Source organism: Micromys minutus (genome assembly GCF_963924665.1).
Source record: "Micromys minutus genome assembly, chromosome: 22".
Taxonomy (NCBI): domain Eukaryota; kingdom Metazoa; phylum Chordata; class Mammalia; order Rodentia; family Muridae; genus Micromys; species Micromys minutus.
The window spans coordinates 2,693,439-2,705,323 of record NC_137957.1 but is presented as its reverse complement, the minus strand read 5'-3'; the positions used below and the strand labels follow the sequence as shown (position 1 = coordinate 2,705,323).

The following is an 11,885-nucleotide window of genomic DNA, read 5'->3' as shown; positions in this document are numbered from 1 at the left end:
ATCTATACAGCCCTAAAATCCCTAAAGAAATAGAAGCACTCATAAAGAGCTCCCCAAACACAAAAATCTCAGGATGAGTTGGGTTTAGTGCTGAATTCTATAAAAAATTCATAGAAGACCTAATACCAATATTTTCCAAACTATTCCACAAAATAGAAACAGAGGGAACATTACTCAGTTTATTCTTCAAAGCCATAATTATGCTCATTTCTAAACTACACAAAGATATTACAAAGAAAGAGAACTTCAGAACACTTTTTCTCGTGCACATTGATGCAAAAATACTCAATAAGATTCTTGCAAATAAAATCTAAGAATACATCAAAATCATTATTAACTGTGATCATGTAGGCTTTGTTGCCAGGATTCAAGGATGGCTCTATATGGTAATCCATCATTGTAATCCACTATATAAACAAACTCAAAAGAAAAAAAAAAGATCATCTCACTAGATGCTGAGAAAGCATTTGACAATATTCAACACCCTTTCATCTCAAAGGTCTTGGAAAGATCAGGAATCCAAGGCACATACTTAAATAAGGTAAAAGAAATATACAGAAAACCAGTAGCCAACATCAAACTAAATGGTGAGAAACTTGAAGCTATCCTACTAAAATCAGGGACTAGGCAAGGTTATCCACTCTCCTTCTACTTATTCAGTATAGTACTTGATATCTTAACCAGTGCAATCAGACAGCAAAAAACAGTCAAAGGGATACAAATTAGAAATAAAGAAGTCAAAATATCATCATTTGCAGATGATATGATAGTATACTTAAGTGACTTCAAAAATTCTGCCTAAAAACTTTTGCAGGTAAAAAACAACTTCAGCAAATTGGCTGGATAGAAAATTAACTCAAACAAATCAGTAGACTTTCTTTACTCAAAGTATAAGTAGGATTGAAAGAAATTAGAAAATTGTCACCCCTCACAATAGTCACAAATTTATAAAATATCTTGGTGTGACCATACCCAAGCAAGTGAAGGATCTGTATGATAAGATCTTGAATTCTCTGAGAAAGGAAATTGAAGAATACCTTAGAAGCTGTAAAGATCTTCCATGCTAATGGATTGGAAGGATCAACATAGTAAAAATGGCCCTCTTGCCTAAAATAATCTAGAGATTCAGTGCAATCCCCATCAAAATTCCAACTCGATTCTTCATAGAGTTAGAAAAAGCAATTTGTAAATTCATTTGGAATAATAAAAACCCAGGATAGTAAAAACTGTTCTCAACAATAAAAAATTTCTGGTGTAATCACTGCTCTAGACAACAAGTTGTATAACAGATCAATTGTTACAAAAATTGAATAGTATTGGTACAGAGATAGGGAGGTAGATCAGTGGAATAGAATTGAAGATCCAGAAACAAACCTTCACACCTATTGTCATGTGATCTTTGACAAAGGAGCTAAAACATTCAGTGGAAAAAGAACAGCCTTTTCAACAATAGTACTGGTTCACCTGGCAGTCAGCATGCAGAAGAATGCAAATTGAACCTTCCTTATCTCCTTAACAAAGCACAAGTGAAAGTGGATCAAAGACCTCCACATAAGACCAGGTACACTGAAACTAATAGAACAAAAAGTGGGGAAGAGCTTAGAAAACTTAGGCAAAGGGGGAATTTTTCTAAATATAACACCAATGGCTTATGCTTTAAGATCAAGAATCGACAAATAGGACCTCATGAAATTTCAAAGCATCTGTAGGGCAAAGGACACTGTCAAAAAGACAAAATGGCAACCAACAGATTGAAAAAAATCTTTACCAATTCTTCATCTGATAGAGGACTAGTATCCAATATATTAAAAGAACTTAAGGAGTTAGACTCTAGAGAATCAAATGATCTTATTAAAAATGGGGTACAGAGTTAAACATAGAACTCTCAACTAAAGAATATTGAATAGCTGAGAAGCACCTAAAGAAATGTTCAACATCCCTAGTCATCAGGGAAGTGCAAATCAAAACCACCTGAGATTCCATCTCACACTAGTCAGAATCACAAAGATCAAAAACTCATGTGACAACAGATGCTGGTGAAGATGTGGAGAAAGAACAGTCTTCCATTGTTCATGGGGTTGTAAACCAGTACAACCAGTCTGAAAATCTCTTTGGCAGTTCCTCAGAAAATTGGACATAGTACCACTACCTGAGGACCCAGCTATACCACTCCTGGGCATATACCCAAAAGAAGATCCAAAATCTAACAAGGACACATGTTCTACCCCGATTATAGCAGCTTTATTTATAATAACCAAAAGCTGGAAAGAACCTAGACATCCTTCAACAGAGGAATGGATCCAGAACCTGTGGTACAATTACAGAATAGAATACAATTTAGCTATCAAATACAATGACTTCTTGAAATTTCTAAGGAAATGGATGGAAGTTGAATTCATGATCCTGAGTGAGGTAACCCAGCCACAAAAGAATCCTCATGGTATGTATTCACTGATAAGTGGATATTAGCTTTAAAAAAAAAAAAGCTTGGAATACCCAAGAAACCTTTTGCTGAACTTATGAACCTAAAAGAGAAGGAAACACAGAAGGTGAATGTCTCAGTCCTTCTTAGAAGGGATAACAAAACACTCATGGGAAGAAATAATGGTACAAATAGAGGAGCAAGGATTGAAGAAAAGATCTTCCAATGATGGCCTCACCTGAGTATCCGTCCCATATGCAGTCACTAAACCCACACACTAATGCTAATGCCAAGTAGTGCTTCCTGGCAGGAATTTGATATAAATGCCTCCTCAGAGGCTCTGCCTGAGCCTTAATGATACAGAGAAAGATTCTGGCAACTAACCATTAGACTGAACATGGGTACACCAATGAAGGAGCTAGAAAAAGACAGAAGTAGCTTAAAGGGTCTGCAACCCCCATGGGAAAAACAAAATTTTCAACTACCCAAACACACCACAGCTCCTAGGGACTAAAATACCAATCAATGAGTTATTCTAAAGAGACCCATTGCTTCAGGTGCATATGCAGCAGATAATATCATTCACTGGAATCAATTAGAGGAGAGGACTTTGGTTCAGCAAAGGGTCATTTTCTCAGTGTAGGTGAATGTTGAGGTAGGAGAGGGAATTTGGGAGAGGAAGCACTTTTATGGAAGCAATGGGTGAGGGAGGGGAGATGGGTTTGGTGGAAAGTGGATAACATCTGAAATGTAAATACAGATAATATACAATAAAAAACTGTAAGGGGAAAGGAGTAAGTAATATATAAAGGCAGATTTATTCAGATTACCTCCTATTTTTTCAATAGAATCTTGAAAGCTATAAGGGCCTAGGCAGACATCCTGCAGACTCTAAGAGACCACAGAGGTCAACCCAGTTTACTATACAGAACAAAACATGTGATAAGCACAGATGAAAAAAAAAGACTTTCCATGATACAGTCAAATTGAAACAATATATATCTTGTTTTGGTGTTTTGTGGAATTGCTGACAGTAGATGTGCACTTGTCTCTGACTCCTTTTGTGTGTTCTTGGGTCCTCTTTTCTTCTACTGGGTCCAGACTTAATATGAGGGTTTGTTCCTAGTCTTATTATATCTTGTTGTCTTGTACTTGGGTGATGGGATAGGAGGCTTTTTATTTTCTGGGAAATGCAGGAGTTTGAATCTGTTCAAAAGGATTTTATAGCAACAAAAACAACAGGAATCACACACACACGTGGAATCTGAACAACTATCTACTCAATGATAATTTGGTCAGGGATGAAATAAAGAAAAACATCAAAGACCTTTGGAATTCATCGAAAGCAGTGATAAGAGGAAAACTTATGCCTCCCAGTTTGCCATAAAGAAGTTGTAGAGATCATATCCTAGCAACTTAACTTCTCGGCTGAAAGCTCTGGGACAAATGGAAGCAAATACACCCAAGAGGAGTAGATAGAAGGAAACAATCAAACTCTGGGCTGAAAGCAACCAGTTAGAAACCATGCAAAACAATCAACAAAAGTAGAATATGGTTCTTTGAGAAAATCAACAAGATATATAAACCCTTAGCCAGACTTACCAGAGAGCACAGAAACAGTATCCAAACAAAACAATCAGGAATGAAGAGGGAGATATAACAACAGAAACCGAGGGCAGAAATTAAAACATAATCAGATCCTATTACAAAAGTCTAAACTCAACCAAACTGGAGAACCTGGATGACATGGATAATTTCCTATACAGGCATCAAAGTTAAATCAGGATCAGATAAACCATCTTAACATACTCATAATTCCTAAAGAAATAGAAGCAATCATTAAAAGCCTCCCAATTTTAAAAAAGCCCAGGATCAGATGGTTTCCGTGCTGAATTCTATTAGACCTTCAAAGAGGACCTAATACCAATACTCTCCAAACTAGTCCATAAAATAGGATATATAAAATAGTCTATCTATATCTATATCTATATCTATATCTATATCTATATCTATATCTATATCTATATCTATATCTATATCTATATCTATATCTATATCTATATCTATATCTATATCTATATCTATATCTATATCTATATCTATATCTATAGCTATAGCTATAGCTATATCTATATCTATATCTATATATCTCTATCTCTATCTCTATCTCTATCTCTATCTATATCTATCTACATCTACATCTATATCTATATCTATATTTATATATCTAAAAGAAAAAAAACGCATGATCATCTCATTAGATTCTGAGAAAGCATTTGACAAAATTCAACACCCTATCAAGATAAAAGTCCTAGAAATATAAGGATTTCAAGGCCCATACCTAAACATAGTAAAAGCAATACACAGCAAACTACTTGTAGAAACTTCATTAAATCAGGGAATAGAAAAGTCTGTCCACTGACTCCTTACCTATTTAATATAGTACTCGAAGTCTTAGCCAGAGCAATTAGACAAGAAAAGGAGGTCAAACAGATACAAATTGTAAAGGAAGAAGTCAAAATATCACTACTTGAAGATGGCATGATAGTATACTTAAAGTGACTCCAAAGATTCCACCAGAGAACCCCTAAACCTGATAAACAACTTCAGCAAAGTGGCTGGATATAAAGTTAACTCAAACAAATCAGTAGCCTTCCTCTAATCAAAGAAAAGTAAAGGCTGGGAAAGGAAACGCTTCACAATAGTTATAAAGCATATAAAATAACTTGGTGTAGCTCTAACCAAGAAAGTGAAAGATCTCTATGACAAGAACTTCAAGTCTCTGAAGAAAGAAATCAAAGAGGATCTCAGAAGATGGAAAGATCTCTCATGGTCATGGATTGGCAAGTTAATATAGCAAAATTTTTCAACTGGCTGATAGTAATCCACACATTCAATGCAATCCCCATCAAAATTCTAACTCAATTCTTTATAGAGTTAGAAATAGCAATTTTCAAATTCATTTGGAATAAGAAAAAAACCAAGATAGCAAAAAGTATTCTCAACAATAAAAGAACTTCCAGGGAAATAACCATTTCCGACATCAAGCTGTTTTACAATGCAATATTGATTAAAAACTGTATGGCACTGGTACAAAGACAGGCAGGTAGATCAATGGGATAGAATTGAAGACCCAGAAATGATCCCACACACCTATGGTCACTTGATCTTTGACAAAGTAGCTAAAACCATTCAATGGAAAATAGACAGCATTTTTTAAATTTAACAGAGAAGCTCCAACATACAACAAAGACACATGCACCACAATGTTCATAACCAGAAACTGGAAAGAACCCAGATGTCCTTCCGTAGATGAATGGATACAAAAATTGTGGTATATTTACACAATGGAGTACTACTTAGCCATCAGATACAATGACTTTATGAAATTCTTAAGAAAATGGATGCATCTAGAGAATATCATCCTGAGTGAGATAACCCAGTCACAAAAGAACAGACATAATATGTAGTCACTGATAATTGGATACTAACCCCAGAAAGCTTAGACAGCACTTTCAACTAATGGTGCTGGTTCAACTGGCTGTTAGCATGTAGAAGAATGCAAATTGATTAATTCTTATCTTCTCATGCAAAGCTCAAGTCCAAGTGGATTTGGGCTCTCCATATAAAACCAGATACACTGAATCCAATAGAACCGAATGTGGGAAAGAACCTCCAACACATTGGCACTGAAGAAATTTTCCTGAACACCATTGGCCCAGGCTCTAAAATTAACATCCAACAAAAGGGACCTCACAAAATTGCAAAACTTCTGTAAGGCAAAGGACATTGCCAATAGAACAAAACATCAACCAACAGATTGGGAAAAAATCATTACTAATCCTACATTCGATAGAACCAAATACCTCTATTAAAAATGGGGTACAGAGTGAAACAGAATTCTCAACTGAGGAATCTTGAATGGCTGAGAATCACCTAAAGAAATGTTAAACATCCTTAGTCATCTGGGATGTGCAAATCAAAATGATCCCGAGATTCTACCTCACACCAGTCAGAATGGCTAAGATCAAAACCTTACATGACAGCAGATGCTGGAGAAGATGTGGAGAAAAAGGAACACTCCTTCATTACTGGTGGGATTGTAAGCTGGTACAACTACTCTGAAAATTAGTCCTGTGGTTCCTCAGAAAATCTGACATAGCATTACCACAGGACCCAGCTCCCCTTGTAGGCATATAACAAGGACACATGTTCCACTAAGGAAATAATAGCATTATTTATAATAGCCAGAAATTGAAAGCAGCCTAGATGTCCCTCAACTGAAGAACGGATACAAAAGATGTGGTCTATGATCAGTCCCTGCAGCCGCTGCTGCCGGCTGCCCTCAGCCAGCAGCTCTGTGCCACCTCGCACAGGCATATTCACCAGGCTCAAAGAGGCCACTGACAGGACGGCAGTGGACAGTCCTTGGGGTTCAGCGGCAGCTGCTCTATGAGTCTGGTCGGCCACGTCCATGTGCTGTGAGGGTTTCCACCACTCCGAGGAGACAGCATTCAGAGTTCTTAGATAAGTTGTCCTTGTGAGAGCTGGCGATAATTTAATTCCATCTCTAAGTTTTCTGTAGCCACATCAGAGAAACCATGAGCAGCTTTGGTTTGACTGCCATATCCTTGATGAAGGCTTTACTGCTAAGGACATTCTGGACCTTCCTCTGATGAAAAGGATGCTTTCTATGTTGCGGACCTTGGAGACATTCTAAAGAAGAATCTGAGGTGGCTAAAAGCTCTTCCCCAAGTTACTCCCTTTTACGCAGTCAAGTATAATGACAGCAGAGCCATAGTCAGCATCCTAGCTGCCATTGGGACAGAATTTGACTGTGCAAGCAAGACTGAAATACAGCTGGTGCAGGGACTTGGGGTGACTCCACAGAGGATTATCTATGCAAATTCTTGTAAACCAGGTGTCAGATCAAGTATGCTTCCAGTAATGGAGTCCAGTTGACGACTTTTGACAGTGAAATTGAACTGATGAAAGTCTCCAGAGCACATCCAAAGGTAAAGTTGGTTTTGCGGATTGCCACTGATGATTCCAAAGCAGTTTGTCACCTCAGTGTTAAGTTTGGTGCCACACTGGAAACCAGCAGGCTTCTTTTGGAATGGGCAAAAGAGCTAAATATTGACGTCACTGGTGTCAGCATCCATGTAGGCAGTGGGTGTACTGACCCTGAGACCTTCGTGCAGGCAGTGTCAGACGCCTGCTGTATCTCTGACATGGGAACAGAAGTTGGTTTCAGCATGAATCTGCTTGATATTGGTGGTGGCTTCCCTGGATCTGAAGATACAAAGCTCAAATCTGAAGAAATCAGCAGTGTAACCAACCCAGCTCTGGACAAGCGCTTCCCATCAGACTCTGGAGTGAGAATCAGAGCTGAGCCAGACAGATACCATGTCACATCAGCTTTCACGCTTGCAGTGAATATCAGTGCCAAAAATACCATGTGGAAAAAGCAGCTGGGGTCTGACAATGAAGATGAGCCAAATGAGCAAACCTTCATGTATTGTGGGAATGGTGGAGTGTGTATTGATCATTTAACTGCATTCTCTATGATCATGCACATGTGAAGGCCCTGCTGCAGAAGAAACCCAAGCCAAATGAGAAGCATTACTCCTCCAGCATCTGGGGTCGTCATGTGATGGCCTTGACTAAATCATCGAGAGCTGTAACCTGCCTGCAATGCAAGAGGGTGACTGGATGCTGTTTGAAAACAAGGCACATACATCATTCCTCCTGCTTCTACTTTCAGTGGGTTCCAGAGGCCAAACATCTACTAGGTAATGTCATGGCCAATGTGGCAACTCATGAAGCAGATCCAGAACCATGGCTCCCCACCGGAAGTGGAGGAGCAGGATTTGGCACTCTGCTCGTGTCTTGTGCCCAGAAGAGTGGGATGGACCGTCACCTTTCAGCCCGTGCTTCTGCTAGTATCAATATGTAGATGCCATTCTTGTAGTTTTTACCTGCAAGGTCAGCTTGAATTAAGGCATTTGGAGGGGAACCATTTAACTTAATTACTGCTAGTTTGGAATGTCTTTGTAATATTAGTGTAGGCACCAATGCAGTATGGAAGGCTAGGAGATGGGCATCACACTTACTGTGTTCCTATGGAAACTATGAATATTTTATATGGATTTTTATTCACTTTTCAGACATAATGCTAACAAGTACCCCTCAGCTGCTAAGCTGATTTTTAGCTTGTACATGGGCAGAATAGGTCCAAGGCTTATGCTGTGACCCATTTGAAAATAAAGTATCTTGAAATTTTTTTAAAAATGTGGTACATTTAGATAATATAGTACTATTTAGCTATTAAAGACAATTACTTTATGAAATTCTTAGGCAAATGAATAGAACTAGAAAATATCATCCTGAGTAGGTAACCTAGTCACAAAAGAACACACATGGTATGCATTCACTGATAAATGGATATTAAGAAAAAAATCTGGGGGAGACGACTTCAGGACGCAGAGCGGAGCCTGGCCCAACTGCCGGCCGGAAAGGCGGCTGGTACAGGCTGAGCAACTGGTGAGTGGGAGACCTAGGCTGCAGGAGAGCAGAGGGATCTCTGCGGAGTGCACACGGAAAGGGCATCCCCTGCCCTGACCTGCCCTGTCCTCCCCGATCCAGTGACTGGGAACAGATCTTAGGAACTTCTGTTCCCACCCGGAGACGACTTCAGGACACAGAGCGGAGCCTGGCCCACCTGCGAGCCAGAAAGGTGGCTCAGAGGCTGAGCATCTCTGACCAGGAACAGATCTTAGGAACGTCTGTTCCCACCCAGAGGTGACTTGAGGACGCAGAGCAGAGCCTGTCCCAGCTGCCACCCGGAACCTGGGCTGCCGGGGAGTAGAGAGATCTCTGCGGAGTGCACACGGAAAGTGTACCAGGGACACAGACCAGATACAAGGGAAAGGCAAGAACATATCACTGACAACAAAATGGCAAGAGGAAAGAGAAAGAGTATATCCCAAGGAAACCAAGACAATCTAGCAACACCAGAACCCAGCTCTCCGATAGTAGCAAACATAGGAATTCCAAACACTCCAGAGAAAGAAGACACAGACCTGAAATCATGCCTCAAGACGCTGATAGAGTTACATAAACAAGAAAGGGAGGAAAAGCAAAAAGATTCAGAAGCTTTTAAAGAAGAAACAAGAAAAACACTCAAAGAACTCAAAGAACGAGACGAAAACAGAACCAAAGAAATAAAGGAATGGAAGAGGGAAATTAAAACAGAAATTGACACAATAAAGAAAGCGCTAAAAGAGATAACCCTAGAGTCAGAACACCAAAAAAAAGAAATCAGGAGTCACAGAAGCAAGCATTTCCAACAGATTACAAGAGATCAAGGAGAGAATCTCGGGGGCAGAAGACAACATTGCAAACATAGACAAAACAGCCAGAGAAGATGCAAAAAACAAAAAGCTCCTAACCCAAAATGTCCAGGAAATACAAGACACAATGAGAAGACCGAACCTAAGGATAATAGGAATAGAAGAGGGAGAAGAGTATCAACTAAGAGGCACAGTAAATATCTTCAACAAAATCATAGAAGAGAACTTCCCTACCCTCAAGAATGAGATGACCACGAGCATAAAAGAAGCCTTCAGAACTCCAAATAGGTTGGACCAGAAAAGAAATACCTCCCGACACATAATAGTAAAACCATCAAGTGCCCAAAGTAAAGAAAGAATACTAAAAGCAGTAAGGGAAAAAGGTCAGGTAACATATAAAGGCAGACCAATCAGACTCACACCCGATTTCTCAACAGAGACTATGAAAGCTAGAAGAGCCTGGACAGACATCATGCACTCCTTAAGAGAGCACAAGTGCCAGCCCAAGCTGCTATACCCAGCAAAACTATCAATCACCATCGATAGAGAGACAAAGATATTTCAAGACAAATCAAAATTCACACAATATCTGACCACAAACCCAGCACTACAACGAATTATAGGTGGAAAACCCAATACAAGGAGGGAAAATACAGCCTAGTAAAAACAAGAAAACTCCTAAACAAGAAAACTAAAAGAAGAAAAAAACACAGACACAACTCAACCAAAACCAGCAAAAATCGCAGTAAACAGAAACAATTATTCCTTGATATTTATTAACATAAATGGTCTCAACTCCCCAATAAAGAGACATAGACTATCAGACTGGATACATAAACAAAATCCAGCCTTTTGCTGCATACAGGAAACTCATCTGAGAGACAGACACAGACACTATCTCAGAGTAAAAGGGTGGGAAAAAAACTTCCAAGCAAACAGCTCCAAGAAGCAAGCTGGAGTGGCTATTCTAATATCGAATAAAGTAAACTTCCAACCAAAAGTTATCAAAAAAGATAAAGAAGGACACTTTTTACTCATTACCGGGGAAATCTGTCAGGAGGAACTCTCAATCCTTACCATATATGCTCCAAATAAAAAATCACCCACATTCATAAAAAAAACTCTACTAAAGCTCAAAAAATACATTTCACCCCACACAATAATAGTGGGAGACTTTAACACCCCACTCTAACCAATGGACAGATCAGGGAAACAGAAACTGAACAAGGACACTGCAAAACTAGCAGAGACTTTGAACCAACTAGAATTAATAGATATATACAGAACATACTATCCTAAAGTAAAAGAATACACCTTCTTCTCACCACCCCATGGCACCTTCTCGAAAATTGACCACATAATTGGACACAGAACGAGCCTTCATCGATATAAGAAGATTGAAATACTCCCATGCATCCTCTCAGATCACCATGGGCTACGGCTGGTCTTTAACAACAACAAAGACAACAAAATGCCCACATACAGATGGAAACTAAACAACGCTCTGTTAAAGGATAGCAGGGTCAAAGAAGAAATAAAGAAAGAAATTAAGGACTTTCTAGAATTCAACGTAAATGATAACACAACATACCCAAACCTATGGGATGCAATGAAAGCAGTATTGAGAGGAAAACTCATTGCCCTAAGTGCTTCCAAGAAGAAACTGGAGAGAGCTCACATCAGCAACCTGACAGCACAGCTAAAAGCCCTAGAACAAAAGGAAGCAGATATACCCAAAAATAGTAGACGGCAAGAAATAATCAAAATTAGGGCAGAAATAGACCAAATAGAAACAAAAAAAACCATTGAAAAAATCAACAAAACAAAGAGTTGGTTCTTTGAGAAAATCAACAAGATTGATAAACCCCTAGCCAGACTAACTAAAGGGCAAAGAGAGAGTATCCAAATTAACAAAATCAGAAAGGAAAGTGGTGACATAACAACTGAAACTAAGGAAATTCAAGAAATCATCAGATCCTACTACAAAAACTTATACTCCACAAAATTGGAAAATCTGGAGGAAATGGACGAATTCCTAGACAGATACAAGGTCCCAAAGTTTAACCAGGACCAAGTAAACCATCTAAATAACCCTATAACACCTAAAGAAA

General features: G+C 38.8%; 1 pseudogene across 1 annotated transcript; it reads left to right on the top strand.

The window, feature by feature from the left end:
- Positions 1-6,722: 6,722 nt before the first annotated feature.
- On the top strand, positions 6,723-8,378 carry LOC308435257 (ornithine decarboxylase-like; annotated as a pseudogene). The gene is made up of 2 exons: positions 6,723-6,839; positions 7,008-8,378. The product of its transcript is annotated as an ornithine decarboxylase-like (transcript).
- Positions 8,379-11,885: the final 3,507 nt, after the last annotated feature.